The sequence below is a fragment of the Desmodus rotundus genome, chromosome 6, assembly GCF_022682495.2.
Source record: "Desmodus rotundus isolate HL8 chromosome 6, HLdesRot8A.1, whole genome shotgun sequence".
Taxonomy (NCBI): domain Eukaryota; kingdom Metazoa; phylum Chordata; class Mammalia; order Chiroptera; family Phyllostomidae; genus Desmodus; species Desmodus rotundus.
In genome coordinates this window covers 143,838,180-143,854,456 of record NC_071392.1, presented here as the reverse complement: position 1 = coordinate 143,854,456, position 16,277 = coordinate 143,838,180, and the positions used below count along the sequence as shown (strand labels likewise).

Below are 16,277 nucleotides of genomic sequence, written 5' to 3'. Positions count from 1 at the left end.
ATGGTGTAGATGCCCCAAATAAATCAATTTCCTCCTCTCTTTTTTTAATCCCTACTTTAAATCTTTTACTTTAAAAAGAAAAAAGCCACCATGGGAAAAAATGAATAAAAATGCATACTCTTATGCATTAAACTTTTAATGTCTTTCTCTGAGATTTGCAGGGTGATCAAAATTCTGGTTGGTAAAGAAATGAAACAGAGCATAGTGCAACTGTGTGAATGAGCTATAAGCATAAAACAAGCCGTCACAATACATATCGCCAACAGCACTTTCTGGAAATGGCAACAACGAGTAGCAGAGAACATGAGCTTTGTCATCAGGCATCTCAAGGTTCAAGTCCAGCCTTTGCTTCTGACCATCTGCATGTCAGCTAGTAAGTTACTTAGATAAGTAAGTTAATTTCACTGAGCCTCGGTTTTCCAAACTATAAAATAGGTGTTTAAAAGTACATGTCCATTGTAAATTTGTGCCAACGATGAGTTGAGATGAGGTATGTAGCGCACTTACCACAATGCCTGTCAAATAGTTAAAGCTGTTGCTATTACAGATTAAGGATACAGTCGACTAGATACTATAATCATCTAGATTCGTTAGACATCAACTGTCTAAAAACTTATTTCGGTTTCACGTTTGACTCTGCATTGAGTTAAATATGTATTTATATAGTTAATTCACACACTAATCGGGTTATAACACTAACAAACACGTTGTAAGAGCCGCCTGACATGTTTTGACACGCTAACAGCTATTGGGCACACTCCCACACTAAATGATAATGTTGTAAATATTTACTCTGTCAAAAGCCATAAAATAATTACTGCGTTAGACTTCCAACTGTTAAATCATAACCTGAAGATTAAGATAATATATAATAAACAGAAACTAATTGCTACTTTGTGCAGAATTCCTACAAGAACCCCAAAGTTATTGTAAGTATCATGTATTAACTCCATCTAAACTTGGGAAAAATTAAGAAATCATTGATGCACATTTGATTTTACACATAAGTACATTTTAATTAAATCTCCCAGAGTCTATAATATTATATGTGGGTCTAATTAACTAACTCATCAAGCTTCTAAGTGGAGCAAAGAGTAAAATATTTGAATTTGAGCAAAGCAAGATCTTGAAAGAAGAAAATTCGTCAAACCTTCTTTGAGCCTATAAAGAAAACTGGCCTTTTTGTCCATACGGACTGTTGGCTTTCTGTAAACATACACGCCTATGTAGAGAAGCCTTAGGATGTTCATTTCAAAGCTAGTAGATTAAGAAGACAGAGGGCTGTTAGCCTATAGACTGCAACCCAAAAGTTCAAAGAGCCGTCAAAGGCCTAACTTACAGAATACGCTCGGCCAGTTCAACGACAACAGTAAAACCCTGCCAAGGAGAAGCTGGCAATGCTTAAAGAGCTTAACAAAGATTAGAGTTTAAAAAATCAAGTGGATTGTTAGCAGCATCTGGACCAGCTATACATTGCTTCTTGCAGAACACTGGACCAGCGGTGAGTGTCTGTGGGTCTGTGAAGGCAGAACATGGGGACCAAGCCAAGGGAGCTAAGACCACAAGGTGATCACCGCCAAAGATCTGAGCCAGCAGGCCAAGGGTGGAACTCAGAGCCATGGGAAGTGCGGACCAGTGGCAAGGACATAAACTGAACCACCTGGCCAAGGCTTGGCCTAGGTGCAGGCATAACAGACACCAAGCTAACTGAGCCTCCCCAGCTGCAGGTTTGGAGGGGTGGCAGGCAGGGCACCTGGGCAAGGCATAATGATTTGTGAACTTCACTGGTTGGAACCCACAGGGTCACTCTGCCTGTGCAAGGTCCCCAAACATATATTTCCCATGAAAAATATCACATAATGAGCTAGCAGTGGTGTTAAAGATCCCTCCCTGTGCCTGTGTTTTACAGGACGGAAGGGACATGTGACCCCAGGGGACACAGCTTCCACCTCCTGCCGCACTGACCTGTCAGTGGGATTGGAGACGCCTCTCCCCTGTCTTCTGCCTTTGTCCAAAGATCCAAATATCCATGACCAGCACAGGCTGGGCTCACACCTGCTCTTCATTCCAACTTTCATATTAGTGTCAGGTACATCTAAACACGGTATAATTTCCAAAATGTTGGAAACATGACTCACGAATATGAAGTGAACATATACTAAAGATTGTATTGAACTCATTAACGAGGAAACAGGTAAGATGGTCTGTCATAGGTTGAATTGTGTCTCCCACAACACATGGTGAAGTCAAGTGCCCCTCAGAATGTGACCTCACTTGGAAAGAAGGCCACGGCAGGTGTAATTGGTTAAAGTGAAGTCACACTGGAGTGGGTGAGCCGTTGATCCACTACGAGGCCACCAGCAGAAGCTGGGCAGAGGTAAGGAAGGCCCTTCCCAGGTTTCAGAGACAGCACGGTCCAGGCAAGACCTTGGCTTTGGACTGCAAGAATGTAATTTTGGACTCCAGAACCGGGAGACAATAAGGCACTGTTGTGTTATGCCACCTGAGTTTTGGTCATTCACGTCAGCCCTAAGAAACTAATACACTAAATAAAGCCGGCCCAAGAAGCATTTGAGAAACTGGGTATTTATTGTCATTTGGGGAAGAAAAGAATCTTGGAATGACATTGTTAAAGACGCAGAACTAGTTTATGTCCTAGAGGGCACAGCATCATTACGCTGGGCGTGGGAAGCTCTCTCCTGGATGAATGCCTGCACATTAACAGGTTAGGTTCTCTGGGCCTCGGCCTTCAATAATGGTGTGTGGCAAGTCAAGCAAAAGTACATTCCCTCAGACAACTACAACACCACAGACAAGTCCACTCGATAATTCTCCCACGTGATGTTGAACGGACTTCCTCCCTCACGGCCCTTTTGCCTTATTCCCAAAACTTGTACCAAGTTTTGTGGGTTTTTAAAAACAATTCCTGTATTCACACGCCTACCCCACCTGAACCTGGGGTTTTGCTAGCATGCTAACCCGGCCACCCCCATCCACGGGCTGTTTGCAGATGGCGTCATCACCCTGTCCTGCACCCCAGAACTGTAGTCATGTCCCAACCCAGGAGTGATCACGCCCCTCCCGTTTCAGTGTGATAGCTCTTTAACAATCCTACCTCGTCACTCAGCCAGACTGCAGGCCATGTGATATGCAGCTTATTTCAGCAGGAAGCAAGCAAACTACAAGGCCCTGGGACAGAGTCTGGGAATTCAGACAACTCTAATGTGAAAACGTACCTGCCATGTTTTTTGTTGATGCACCGGAAGGAGAAATGAAGTATGTGCCCTCATCTCCCAGGAGGGTTTAAAGATTAAACCCACCCTGCCTTCCAGGAGAGGAGACAGAGGTCCCATCTTGCAAAGGATTTGGACTCAAGGTTCCAGAGGCCAGCAAGGTCTGTTGTGAAGGAAGAATCGGGTGGAGTATGTTCCACATATTTACCACCCTGGCTGGCGGGACAGCTTACCAAGAAGCATGGAGGCTGGCGCTGCCAGGCAGCAGACGGGAGGTCCCCTGCCATGCCCTGCTCACCACTTCAGTTAAAGAACTGGGTGGGAGACCCTGGGGTTCCTGGAAAATAGGTCAGGCCAGGCATCTGAATGGGTACTTGGTGGAAAGGGGATCTATAATAGAGACTACTAATCAACCCAGCCACTATGAAGATATTGCACTAGATTATCGGTATGTCCAGCTGCGTCAGCATGCACCTGCTAGGTGTCAGCCTTGACAAAGACTGAGGCTGAGCAGAAACAAAAAAGGAAATGATACGGTGAAACTAAGACATAAAAAGGGCAGCAATCCTGGATTCCCTCAGGACAACCAAGAATCTGAGAGAAGTGGATTAGGGCTCTTGGCTCTTGGGGGGAAGGTGCTGGAACCCTCTTGACCCCCATCTTCCAGTGGTTGGACAGCATGAGTTTGAGAACCCCTCAGCTGGAAGAATGTTAAATGACACCCTAGTACCAATTCCCATTTTAGAGTTTAAAATAAAATAGAATCCCCCCCAACCAGGCAATGCAGCCCACATCGAAAGGTGAAAAGAAAATCTGGGAATACATAAATATATTTTATCTTGAGGTGGTAGATGTTAGGGGGAATGATTTCTCCTTTCCAGGGTCAAAACAGAACCAAATTTTTCTGGCTCTCATCTCTGGTAAATGATTAGAAAGATACACACCGGGGCTCAGCAGAGTGGTGCAGTTTCATTTCCTGGGAGGAAGAGAGGTTTAAATCCACCGACAACTCATTTGTAACAAGCTTACAAGCGCTGGGAGAATGCAATAACTATCCACCCTGCTTGAGCAAGTCAGTGAATGAAAGAAAGGCTTTTGACCTCAAGTGAAAAAAATTAAAGGGATTTGTCATTTTGACTTTGGTTCTGAATTTAAAATCAATGCCAAGACAAAAAATGCCACGATGCATCTCTGTGCTGTTGGCAACCTTCCTCAGAAAACGGGGTGAGATATTAGCAGTCACTTCAGGAACTCGGGTCCTACACCTGATCAATGAGGACCCTTCATTCCAACAAAAACAACACCTATATAATGGTAATAATGATAGGAGCTCGCACTGATTGAATGTTTGCTGGGCACTAGAGACTGTGCTGAGGGCTAAGTCTGCATTCTCGCATTTCATCTTCACAAGAGCTACCTGAAGGACTTAACCCTTACCCTGGTTTCACAGATGAGGAAAGTGCAGGTTACCGGAGGTCATATCACTTACCATTAATAAGTGGAGAAGCTGGAGTTCAGGCCCAGGCCTATCTGATAATACTAGAACCCAGGATCTTAAACACTATCATCACATTGCTTAAGAGACCAGAAAAAAATCTGTAGGGGGCGTGAGCGCCACCTAATGGTGCATCCTGGATTGTGAGTCCAAGAGACCCTGAGGTGGTGAAGCTGCCCCTGGTATCAAAAAACAAACAAAACAAATGCAAACCTCCCCCTACCCGCCCTCCAAATGACTATTCGACTACTCTTGAAAGCTACCTAATTTTCATTTTAGTGTGATTCGATTTCCTTCCTTGAGATCTTTCTTAATTCTGTTAGAATACCTCAGTAAAATACAGACCTGGCCAAAACTGGCCTAATGCAAGCGAAAAGCAAGATCAATCAGAAGCCTATTAGAGAAGGATGAAGGGGAAGTGCGGGATGCGGCCAATGCCGGAGACTACCGGGATGCTTCGCAAGTGTCGTCAGTGTCAGCGCCTTCCTGACACGCTGCAGCTCCAGAGTCAATTTCCCATCACCCACCTGGGAATTCCCCACCCTGCGGATTGGTGCTCAAAGTGGCTCCAGGCCCCGCCTCGCCTACTTCGGGGCTGCCGCGGCTCCAGGCCACTCAGTGCCCACCACGAGTGGGGTGCCCCCATTCCCCAGGCACCCCTCGGCAGGAAAGCAATCGTTTTTGTCGACTTTAGGGCTGTGCCATGACTGTCCCCCCAGCCCCTTGTGCTCATAGAACCAGAGGCAAACATGGGTACAATCTGGGCAACAAGGATTAACTCGATTTCGTGGGAGCTGATGTGCTTAACAGGTCTGCTCACTCACTCAACTGATAGAGCATTTGCACTGCATCAGAACAGTTTCAAATCCTTTGAAAAGACAGCACGACTGAGAAGTATGGGAAGATCCAGCACCAGACGTTGCTTTACCTGTTATTTTTCCGTCCTGTCCAGGACACGGCGCGGAGGGGGTTTCTGGGGAAGCTGGTCTGGGTGTGCGATGGAGTTGCACCGCTAACTGGCTGGGTGAGCTCTCTGCCCTTTTCCTAGTCTGCAGCGGGGGCAACACCAGGGCTTACGTCACTCAGGTCGTTGTGTGTATACAAGGAGATGATACATGACGGGCACCTCACATGAAACAAACGCTGTGGTCATTCAGTAAATCGAAGGGCTCATCGTCATCCACAGGAACAGCAGCGTTACTAGCTGTAGTGGTGGCAGCGGCAACACCAAGTGTTGGATACATTTTGAATAAGTTACCTCCAAAACACAAATATTATATTTAAGAACTACACATATGTGTGTATTTTTAAAACAGGCTTTGCCTCTAGCTCTGAATATCAAATAGCAACTTACCCTGAAATAAGGACTGGCATAACTAATTAAGATGCTCTCTATTTATTTATTCTTTGAAGATACTAATTCAAGAGAATTGCTTAATCTTCTTCTTTCTTAATCTATTTAAGCATGCAAACATAAATGGACTTCCCTGAGACCCTAATAGCTTGAAATATAAGATAAAGCCACTTGCTTTCAAATTAAAACAAAATCTCTGTTTCTATCTTTGTTCCTAATATAGTGACTAATGGAACCCTAACACTTTGATCTTCCACTTGAAAAATATCACAACATCTTTAATATGCAAATCAAGGCAAAAGCTTATGGGATCATCAAGTAGGACCCCTTCCCCTTATAACAGTAATGGGAAGACCTATGGCACCCTGAGGACCATTACTTTAAAAATAATTCTACCACTAACAAAACTCTACTAGCTTATCCTTAGTCACATTTGGAAATGAAATTTAGATATTAAATAATATTGATTTCAATTCAAAAGCTGGTCTGACCACTTCTGTATCAATCCTCCTGACCTGGAATGAGGATTGGTAGAAATCATTAAATCATGTCTCTTGTTAAAAATCCCGGCGATGTGCCCAGAAGTATCAAACACTGAACAGGGCTAATTTTAGTTCCCATTTCCACTGGGTAACTGACTTCCTACCAACTCTGAGGCAGCCTCAGCCCAGGTCAGACTGCTCTGAGAGGAGGTTTGAAAATACGCATCAAAAATTTGAAAATATGCATCATTAGAACTGATGAGAAGGACCTTTCAAGATGGGGGTGGGATGAGACGGGAATTATATTCCTTCCAAATGATGTGATGAACTCTAAAATCCTCGTTCACACTTGCGAGGTTTATCAACATATGCCCTCTCCTTTCTTCCTTCGACAAACACTTACATGGCTGTTCTCTTGTGCCAGGCACACTGCTCCGTGCCATGGCGACAGTGATACACCCACCTAAAAGCAAGCTCTGATAGAGCGGACAGGCTACTGGGGCGGAGGGGGAGTAAACGACTGCGCAAATGAATGTGTAATGAAGCTATGAGCCCTATTCTGGAGGAAAATAACAAGAGAGTGCTCCGAGAGGGGGAGAAGGGGGAACTGAGGAGATGGGGCTGGGTTCTGCAGAGGAGATGACATTTAAGACAAGTTATGGGGTAAGCGGGACTTGGCCAGGAAGGAAATGCACTCCAGGTAGAGAGGGAACCCTTATGTCAGGAAATCAGAAGTCAGAAGAGGGTGACATGAGCGACTCCCCCTGATGACATCTTCCCACAATGAGGGTGTCTGGGTAAGAGCCAGCTGCAGAGCTGCCTTGGACACAGCACAGCCTGCGGAGTTCATTCTGAGTGCAGTCGGCCCGACTTTACGCAGGGAGGTAGCATGAGTGACACAGACAACAAAAATCCAATCGGGACGAGATTGCTCCCTTTGATTTCTGTTTCTCTGGACAATGTCTAGGTGGCTTTTCTCTCACCGGATGGTTTAAGGCATTTTTAAATGAAGGGCGGTTCCCCTAGGTCTCCTGCTGCAGCCCTAGCGGAGGTGGTTGTCAGAAATGCAGAACCCCACTGCAGTCCTGCTGAATCAGAACCTCTGGGTGCCGGGTTTGGGAAATCGGCTTCCTGCAGCAGCACTCAGAGTGACTCCAGCCTGCTCTCAATGGCATGGGCTCAGCAGGTATCCTGGGGGGGTGGACAGAGCAGAGTCACTGCGAAGCGGGGCACCTTCAGGACAGGCTGGCCCCACAGGGATGACATGACATAAGCAGACAAATCCCACAGGCGGAGCTTTCTCAGGGAGCCTGGAAGGAGCCTGCCCCAGGACAGACCATCGTCACCACACGACCTTGGGGACACCTGTCTGTGTTAGTGTGGTCAGGCAGGAGAATCGTCCTCCATCCCTTTCAGTGCTGGGCCTCATTGTCAAGTGAACCCATCATAACTTCTAACCTCACTCCCGGGTTCCTGAGAGGCACATATTTTTAGAGGACCTGACAGGCTGCCTGGTGGGGGGCCTGCTGCCCTTTTGCCAGTTCCTCATCCCCGGGCCAGCCACGAGGGCCGGCTCTGCCTGGGCCCTGGCACGTTATATTTATTATTTTTTTTAGTTCAAATAAATCAGTTAATCCAGCTATTTCTTTATTCATAATCATCTACTCTTCACCTTAATATATTTCATTTAAAATATAACGCATTGACTAATCAAAAACTAATGCTCAGCTGAAGCAAATTAGACTCAGTAATTCTTCTTACAAAATAGAAGTATTTGGAAATTGGATTGTTAATTAACATGGATATTGTTTAAAGGGAAAGCATGAACAGTTCAGAACTGAGAATATGAGGTAGAGATATGCTATTCAGACCCGAAATTGTTCTCAACAATATAAGAGTAAAGTACGTTGGCGTTTTTCAATGAATCAACAGAATATAAAAAACTTCTTTCTAAAAATAAAATTGTAATGAGTCATCGACAAAGCTTTGAAATCCAGCCAGTTCCCCATAAACAAATTAGTCTCTATTTTTAGACTCAAAAAGTAGTGGCAGACACCTTTCCACCCCTTCAATTGCATTTCGTTTTGAAGACTTTTTTCCTAACTTAAAAATAATTTGTTTAAGCAGCTTTTTCAGGTTGAAATGCCGAACATAGAAGAGCACAGCAGTCTTCCCAACGGCCACGCAGAACCATTCATAAGCATCAGCTTCCAGGGCAGGCCCCCGGTGCCCAGAGACAAGACGATGAGAGGGGAATTGTGACTTCGGTCAAACGCCGAGTGACTGGTAAAGCCCACGGCCTGTGCAACCAAGACCTTTCCTATGCTGTTGTTTCTGCCGGGCATCTCAGCGAGACCTTCACTTGGAGGGTTCCACCCGAAGACAGCAAGCTCCGCAAGTCTGCACGGGAGCTGGCACTGGCTAGATTCCGAGGTATCGTGTGAGATCCAGTGGTGCTCAGAGCGTGCTCCCTGGAGCCACAGCAGCAGCAGCAGCAGCAGCAGCACTGCCTGGGACCTTATGAGAAATGCGAATTCTCAGGCTCCATCTGAAATGGAAACTCTAGAGGTGGGGAGGGTGGCCATCGGTGCTTTCAGAAGCCCTCCAGCAGATCCTGGTTCCTGCTGAAGTGCCAGAACCGCTGCTCTAGCAAAGCCAGAGCCTTAAGGTGTCTCAGAGGCACGTGGGGCCTGGAGCGTGGGGTTGGGTGACAATGTTGGGGGAGGGGGCCCCGGGGGAAATGTAGAAAGGGAAGAGGGCAGGTGAACGTGGGCCAGGGAGTAAAACCAATCAGAGCACAGTGTAAGCTTCTGGTACAGACATCAACATCAGTAGGTTACTTTATCTGTTCCATATAGTAGGACTTCATATATGGCTTTATTGAAAAAGATCATTCAATGACAATTTTTTACATTTAAAAAGCACTGTTACAGGCAGTACTTCCCTTAGAGCAGGGAAAGAGGTGCCTCTTGCTCTAGAGGTCATCTGCTTGGCCCTCTTCCGACAATGCTGCTTCCCATAGGGACAGGGACTTGTGTCACCCTGAGGCCCAGCACCTGCCGGCCTCTGTTCTGTGTCTGCGGTCCCAGAACTGTCTGCCCAAGCGTGCCCACGTCTGCCCCCCAGCTCTGTGCTGCTGCTGGCCTCTTGCCCAGGGCCCTCTTCACGGGGGTGGACCATGCTACCTGTGTAAATGTAGGCACAAGATGTACATAATTTGTATTTTGTTTTTTAATATTCTATCTTTTTATGAAGTCTTGATCTCTTCAAAAAAAACTTTCTAGCTGGGAGAGACTGTCTCTCCTGGGGCTAGTGAATTCTTATAGATCGCAAAGGGCCAGCCAGGGGTCTGTTTTCGACACACAAGCCAGCCAGTCCTGAGTTTATACCCCAAACACGTCCTCATCTGACTCTTACACACAATGCCCTAAACCTCCACAGGGCCAGGTGCCAGGCAACTAGAGGCCACTCCCCTAGCTTCACAGACCTGGGAAATGATTCCGAGCAGCCAATACTAAGCGGCTACCCCGTCCTACCTTCCCTGTCCTGAGGAGAGCCCCGTAAAAGGCTCTGGCCTGTACTGATTACTCCCGTCCTCTGCCTCCTGACCACCACGGTGTTTTGCCTCATGACCCTGCCAGGCATGCAGTGACCCCTCTCTGGGACCCGAGAGCATAATGAACTTCTGCCATAGGTACACAAGGTCCCTCACAGCGTGGGATGTGCCAGATGGGAAGAGCAGCTATGGCCTGGGCTGCAGAAACATGCACCTGTACACGCAGACTCCGAACTCCAGGGCATCCAAGAACCCTGAACTGACACCTGGCCCTTCAAGTCATTGTGGAGGTACGTTTGTCAAGGTGGGAGATAAACATACTCCCACAGTTTGCTCTCTGTTGTAACTCTGGGATCTTTACACACCTAGAAGGTGAGTCTTCCTGTGCATTTTGCTTCAGGTAGCACGAAGGCTAGGAGAGAGCCTGGTTACAGGGTGGGAAAAGTCAATGAGGTTTGGTTGGTTGTGTGTGATGTCATTTGATTTGATTTATTCCTTTATGTAGTCGAAGGAAGTTTGCCCATCTGTCTTCAGGAAGGATGGATTTCAAAAAGAAGTAAAAACGTTTCTGCATTCCACCCCTTCCAAAGTACTTGTAGGAAGGCTAAAAATGCCTTAGTGTCGCGGAGGACTTGAAGTCATGTTGTGATGAGGCAGTCGGTTGTTCAGCGAGGCTGCCGCGCTCCGGCATGGAGGCAGGGCTTTGTCTGGCTCATCACCACATCCTTGGAGCCTCGCCAAGAACCTGGCACAGGGTAACTTCTTGGGTTTTGGTTTTTTTTTTAACTGCTATTCCTTTATATTATTTTTTAAGATTTTATTTATTTAGTTTTCACAGAAAGGGGATGGGAAGGAGAGAGAGTGGGAAACATCGACTGATTGCTTTCACATGCCTCCAGCCAAGAACCTGGCCCACAACCCTGACACGTGCCCGACTGGGAATCAGACCAGTGACCTGTGGCTTTGTGGAGCGACACCCAATCCACTGAGCCACACCAGTCAGGGCTTATTCCTTTATATTATTTTTAAACTACTATTAAGATATTATTGACATGTAAAGAGCTGCAAATATTGAATGTATACAACTCAATGAGTTTTGAGATAAGTACGCACCCATAAAACCAACACTGCCACCAGGCCATAAGCTCATCCACCACTTCCCAAAGTTTCCTCCCACCCCCTTACATTAAAATTATTATTATTACCATTTACATTACACGGCAAGAGCACAACGTAAGACTTACCATCTTAGCAGACTTTAAGTACACAATACAACAGTGTTGGCTATAGGCATGCTGTGTAGTGGATCTGCGAAATTTATTTATCGTGTATAAACACAACTTTGCACCCTCTGGCCATCAGCCCCCAATCTCCCCTACACAACTCGAGTCCTGACAACCAACCTCCTACTCTTTGTTCTTATGAGTCTGGCTAGTTCGACTATTTTCAACTGTCTCTATTTAAGTGAGATCATACATATTTGTCTTTCTGAACCTGGCTTACTTCACTTAGCACAATGTTCTCCAAGTCCATCTGTGTTGTTGCAAATGGCAGCAATTTCTTCTTTTTTAAGGCTTGTTAATATTCCATTATATGTGTATGCCATTTTTTCTTTATCTATTTATACAGCAATGAGCATTTAGGTTGCTTCCATATCTTGGCGATTGTGAATAAAGCTACAATAAACATGGTATCTCTTCAAGATCTTGGTTCAATTCTTTTGAATATACTCCCAGAAATGGCAGTGCTGGATCATGTGGCAGTTATATTTTTAATCTTTCCAACGACCATCCATACTGTTTCCCATATTGGATGTACCATGTTACATTCCACCTACAGTGTACCAGGGCTCCGTTTGGTCTACATCCTCACCAACACTTACTATCTCTTCATTTTTAATACTGACCCTAACAGGTGTGAAGTGATAGCTTATGGTGGGTTTGATTTGCAATTCCCTGGTAATTAGTGAATTTTTTAAATTTTAAATTTATTGGGGAGATATTGGTTAATAAAATTATATACATTTCAAGAGTACAATCCTACAATACATCATCTGTACACTGTATTGTGTGTCACCCTCCTACGTCGAGTCTCCTTTGGTCATCATTTACCCCCCCTTTACCCATTTCTACCTTCCCCCCTGGTAGTCACAATACTGCTGTCTGTGTCTGTGAGGGTTGTTTTTTTTTTTTTGCTTAATCCCTTCACCTTTTATGCCCAGCCCCACAACCCCCCTCCCTTCTGACAGCTATCAGTCTGTTCTCTTATCTGTAAGTCTGCTTCTGTTTTGCTTGTTTGGTTATTTTGTTCATTAGGTTCCACATGCAAGTGAAATCATATGGTATTTGTCTTTCTCTGAATGCCTTAGTATAATGTTCTCCAGGTCCTTCCATGGTGCTGCAAAAGGAAAGATTTCCTTCTTTTTCATGGGCAAGTAGTATTCCATTGTGTAAATACGCATACACAAGTTTTTTTTTTTATCCAATAATTAGTGAATTTTTTAATAAATGTTTGTTAAATAAATGAAAGAAAAATGATTGAAGGAACCAGCTTAAGAGGATCCAATTTTCCAAATTACATAACATCCGCCTCAACAATCATTTATTGACCTCCTGCTGTGTGCTGGGCAGGGCGCACCAAGATGGAGCAGACAGCAAACCTGTAGGTGAGGCATTTGCTGTTTGGTGGGGGAGAGATGCATGCCCTGATGTGGTCCACAGGAGCTGATGAAGGCACAGCTGTTCACCTTGTCTGTCCAAGGCAGCTGCTTGTCAGAGTCTCCATCTTTAAGATTTACTGAAAGCCCTGGGGTAACATTCCCAAGGCCTCAAAAGTTGGCAGAATAGTCTAAGCGCCCTAACATTTCTCTTTACCCAGCAGAAGCCTGGGCTCACTTGCTCATTCTGCACATGGGCTGCGAGTAGGAGGGCGGCAAGTGTTAGCTGCAGCTGATGGCATCATGAAAGCAGAGACACCACATGCCTGTGCAGGACTCATCCGGCTTTTCCTGCAGCCAGGAAGTGCTTTCAGCAGTGTGAGCCCACAGCTTCAAATAAGACACGCTCACTGCGCAAACATTCCTTCTAATGAGATCGCAAAGAAAAACTAGCAAAGAATGTCTGTACTTTGTCCATTCAACAGCCTCTTCTGTCTGGCCTTTCATTAGGGGGGTTCCACCAGTTAAGGTGTGAACAGTGTGAGCAGGTGTTTTTACCAGACTTTCTGCAAAATTCTAGGACTTAACAAGCCTTCTAGGGTAGAAAGACATTTTATATACACTGGTTTATACATCACAGCTATTTTCCTGCATGAAACCCTGCAAGGCGCAGTTATCCAAGAGGCCGGACTTGCAATTTAAGGCTGACAAGACAGATCTACACCACAGAGGAAGATGTGCCACCGATGGATAATGAAATAAGTGGATCATGTTTGGTGGCGATGGCATCAATGAAAATTCTTCACATTTTCCTGATTACAATGTAACTAATAGAAGAACCCAGCAAGCAGAGGAAAATTGCACTAGTCAGCAATTTTCTCAAAAAAAACCACCCACGCAGAATTTTAGATCAGCTTTGAATTGAACTAAAAATTGCATTTTCCTAAGTTTTTCTTCCGTGCCTGACAATAAAAGATATTTTTAAAATTATTTTTAAAACCAGACTGCATGTGGGCAACATGACCAGGTTGGTCACACCAGATCACACTGCTGATGAGCTGACCTTTGAATTCTGCCTTGGGCCAAAAACCCTTTTATTTTTTTGACATGGAGGAAATTATGTTTATGAAGTTTGATTATTATGTTTAACTGCAATAGCTTCATCACTTTGTGAAATTATTATGCTACACAGATCTTCCCATTTATGAAAATCATCCAGCATCTTCCATGCCCGAGGCGATGCCCGTCACGGTAACACACAAGGCAATCAAGTCCCACCTAGAGGCAGCCCGTGCCACCTGTACATTCAGTCCTTGCAAGTTTCCGTCTGAACTTGTTTCCGAAAGCCCTGCACTGTAAAATAATCTGCAGCCTAGCTGTGTGCAAACAGTGGGAAAGCTCAAATTCAGAGGAAGACACCAGGCAATGCTCGGCCTAAAAAGTGGCTCCTTGTAACGGAACTTTAAAAAAATCCACACACCACCCTGACCAGTATGGCTTGTTGGTTGTGCATTGTGCCACTAAGCAAACAGCTGCCAGTTCGATTCCCGGTCAGGGCACAGGCCTGGATTGCGGTTCAGTCCTGGCAGGGGCACAAATGAGAGTCAACCAATCGATGATTCTTTCCCACATCAATGTTTCTCTCCCTCTCTTTCTCCCCCCTTCCCCTCTCTCTAAAAAGAAGTGAAATCCTTTAAAAAAATCCATCAATCACAGGGATGTAAAGTACAGCATAAGGAATATAGTCAATAATATTGTAATAACTATGTATGGTTCCAGGTGGGTATTGGAAACATCAAGGGGAACTCTTTGTAAAAGTATATGATTATCTAACCACTAAGCTATACATTTGAAACTAATAAAAATAATATTGAATATAAACTGTAATTGAAAAATAAAATTTGTGTGTAATATATCATGTATAACATAAACGTACACTTGAAACCTATATAATCTTATTAACAAATGTCACCCCAATAAGTATAATTTAAAAATAAAATTAGAAGTCACCAAAAAACTAAACTATTGTTTTAAAAACTCAGCAAGATTGGCAGTTTTAAAGAGCACTTGTCCATAGTGTCTGTGGATGCCCCAGTGGACTGTGGAAGGTGGATGTATTCTTGATACCCCAATTAGAAACTATAACATTCTCCCCAAGGGGGGATGTCTTCTGAGACTCAAGCAAATGCCTTATTATCTTTTGCAACACGGTACACTTGTAAGTCGAAAACAAGCTTGAGTAATGTTAAGACCTCGTTATGAAATATAGACAATCACCTTTCAGACAGAAAGAATAAATTCTCTGGTGAGAGTCCGGGGCTCACGTAAAATAAAGAGAGGGACAAGTTCTCGTAGGTTGTAGTTTTGGTTGTTACTCAAGTATAGTCTACTGAACTGTATGCGCCATAAAGAAAAATTCCTTCCGGGACCATTATTCGAACTCTCCGTATCCCCAAACTGGCGTATGATAAAAATCTTAGCATGTCAAAGTCCCAAGCTGAACACTCACATCCAGAGTATTCCTAACTCTCAGCATTTGGGAGATCAATAGCCAGCTCCTTCACTATATAGTTTTTTAAATGCATGCAGAATTTGTTTTAATCAGGGGTGGTAAGACATGCAAACATGGAAATGATTGTCATAAAGGAAGAAATCCCTTGAACCAGGCAGTGAGGAATGGGGGGCACCAGGGTTGGTTAGGAGGCGGAGGGAGGGGCAACTGTGAGCAAGAAAGAGCCTGTATTGAGGTTTCTGCAGGCTCTGGGGGATAGGGGCTCTCTCTAGTTATCTGGTCCCTGTCCCTGGGGTGATTAGAGCAGGAAAATAGTGGCCAGGGATATAAGGGCCCAACAGTGGGGGTGCTACAGTATGGCCTGGGTTGGTTAGTTTGTATATAAAAGGGAAGCAAGCTCTTGAGCAGGGCGAGTGTCTGCCATCTCTAGAAATTAGTTCACCCTGGGAGGGGCAGTCCCTGCATACCAGGAAGGTCCCAGACGACACAGAAACAGAAGATAACAAAAGGCATAATTGCACAGATGATTCCAGCCCCAGACATCAACTTAATTCTACCCTTCCAGTCTTTCCACACGAGGTTCCAGGGGCTTCATAGCAGGGAAGATCTCTCCTTGCTGGGCCCTGTCTGAATTCCTGACCATCCACCACACTCATGTGTTTGCTGGTTGCTTCCTGGGCTCTGTCTTGGAGTGGTTTGTTATGTGGTAGTAGATAATCGATTAAAGCTTTGGCTGGAGTGATGATAATTCCAATCAGCTCTAGTTCATCCAACCTCACGGAAGGAGGAATTTGTGATTACACCCTTTTTCTTGGCATTGCATTCTAAACAATTAGTGCTTGTGAATGATATGAAAATGTGTTTAGCTTATTTTTCCCTCTGCCTGAAGGAAGGGTTCTCAAAGAATAGTGATGCTAATTTTTTGGCATTCTCATGAAATTTTCCCTTATTAAAAAGAGAAGACACAAGCAGCAATTTCTATGTCTGCC

General features: G+C 44.8%; 1 protein-coding gene across 2 annotated transcripts in view; it reads right to left on the bottom strand.

Moving 5' to 3' along the window:
* Window positions 1–16,277, bottom strand: part of SGCD (sarcoglycan delta) — a 775,801-nt gene that overhangs the window by 539,218 nt on the left and 220,306 nt on the right. The gene's annotated exons all lie outside the window — the stretch shown is intronic.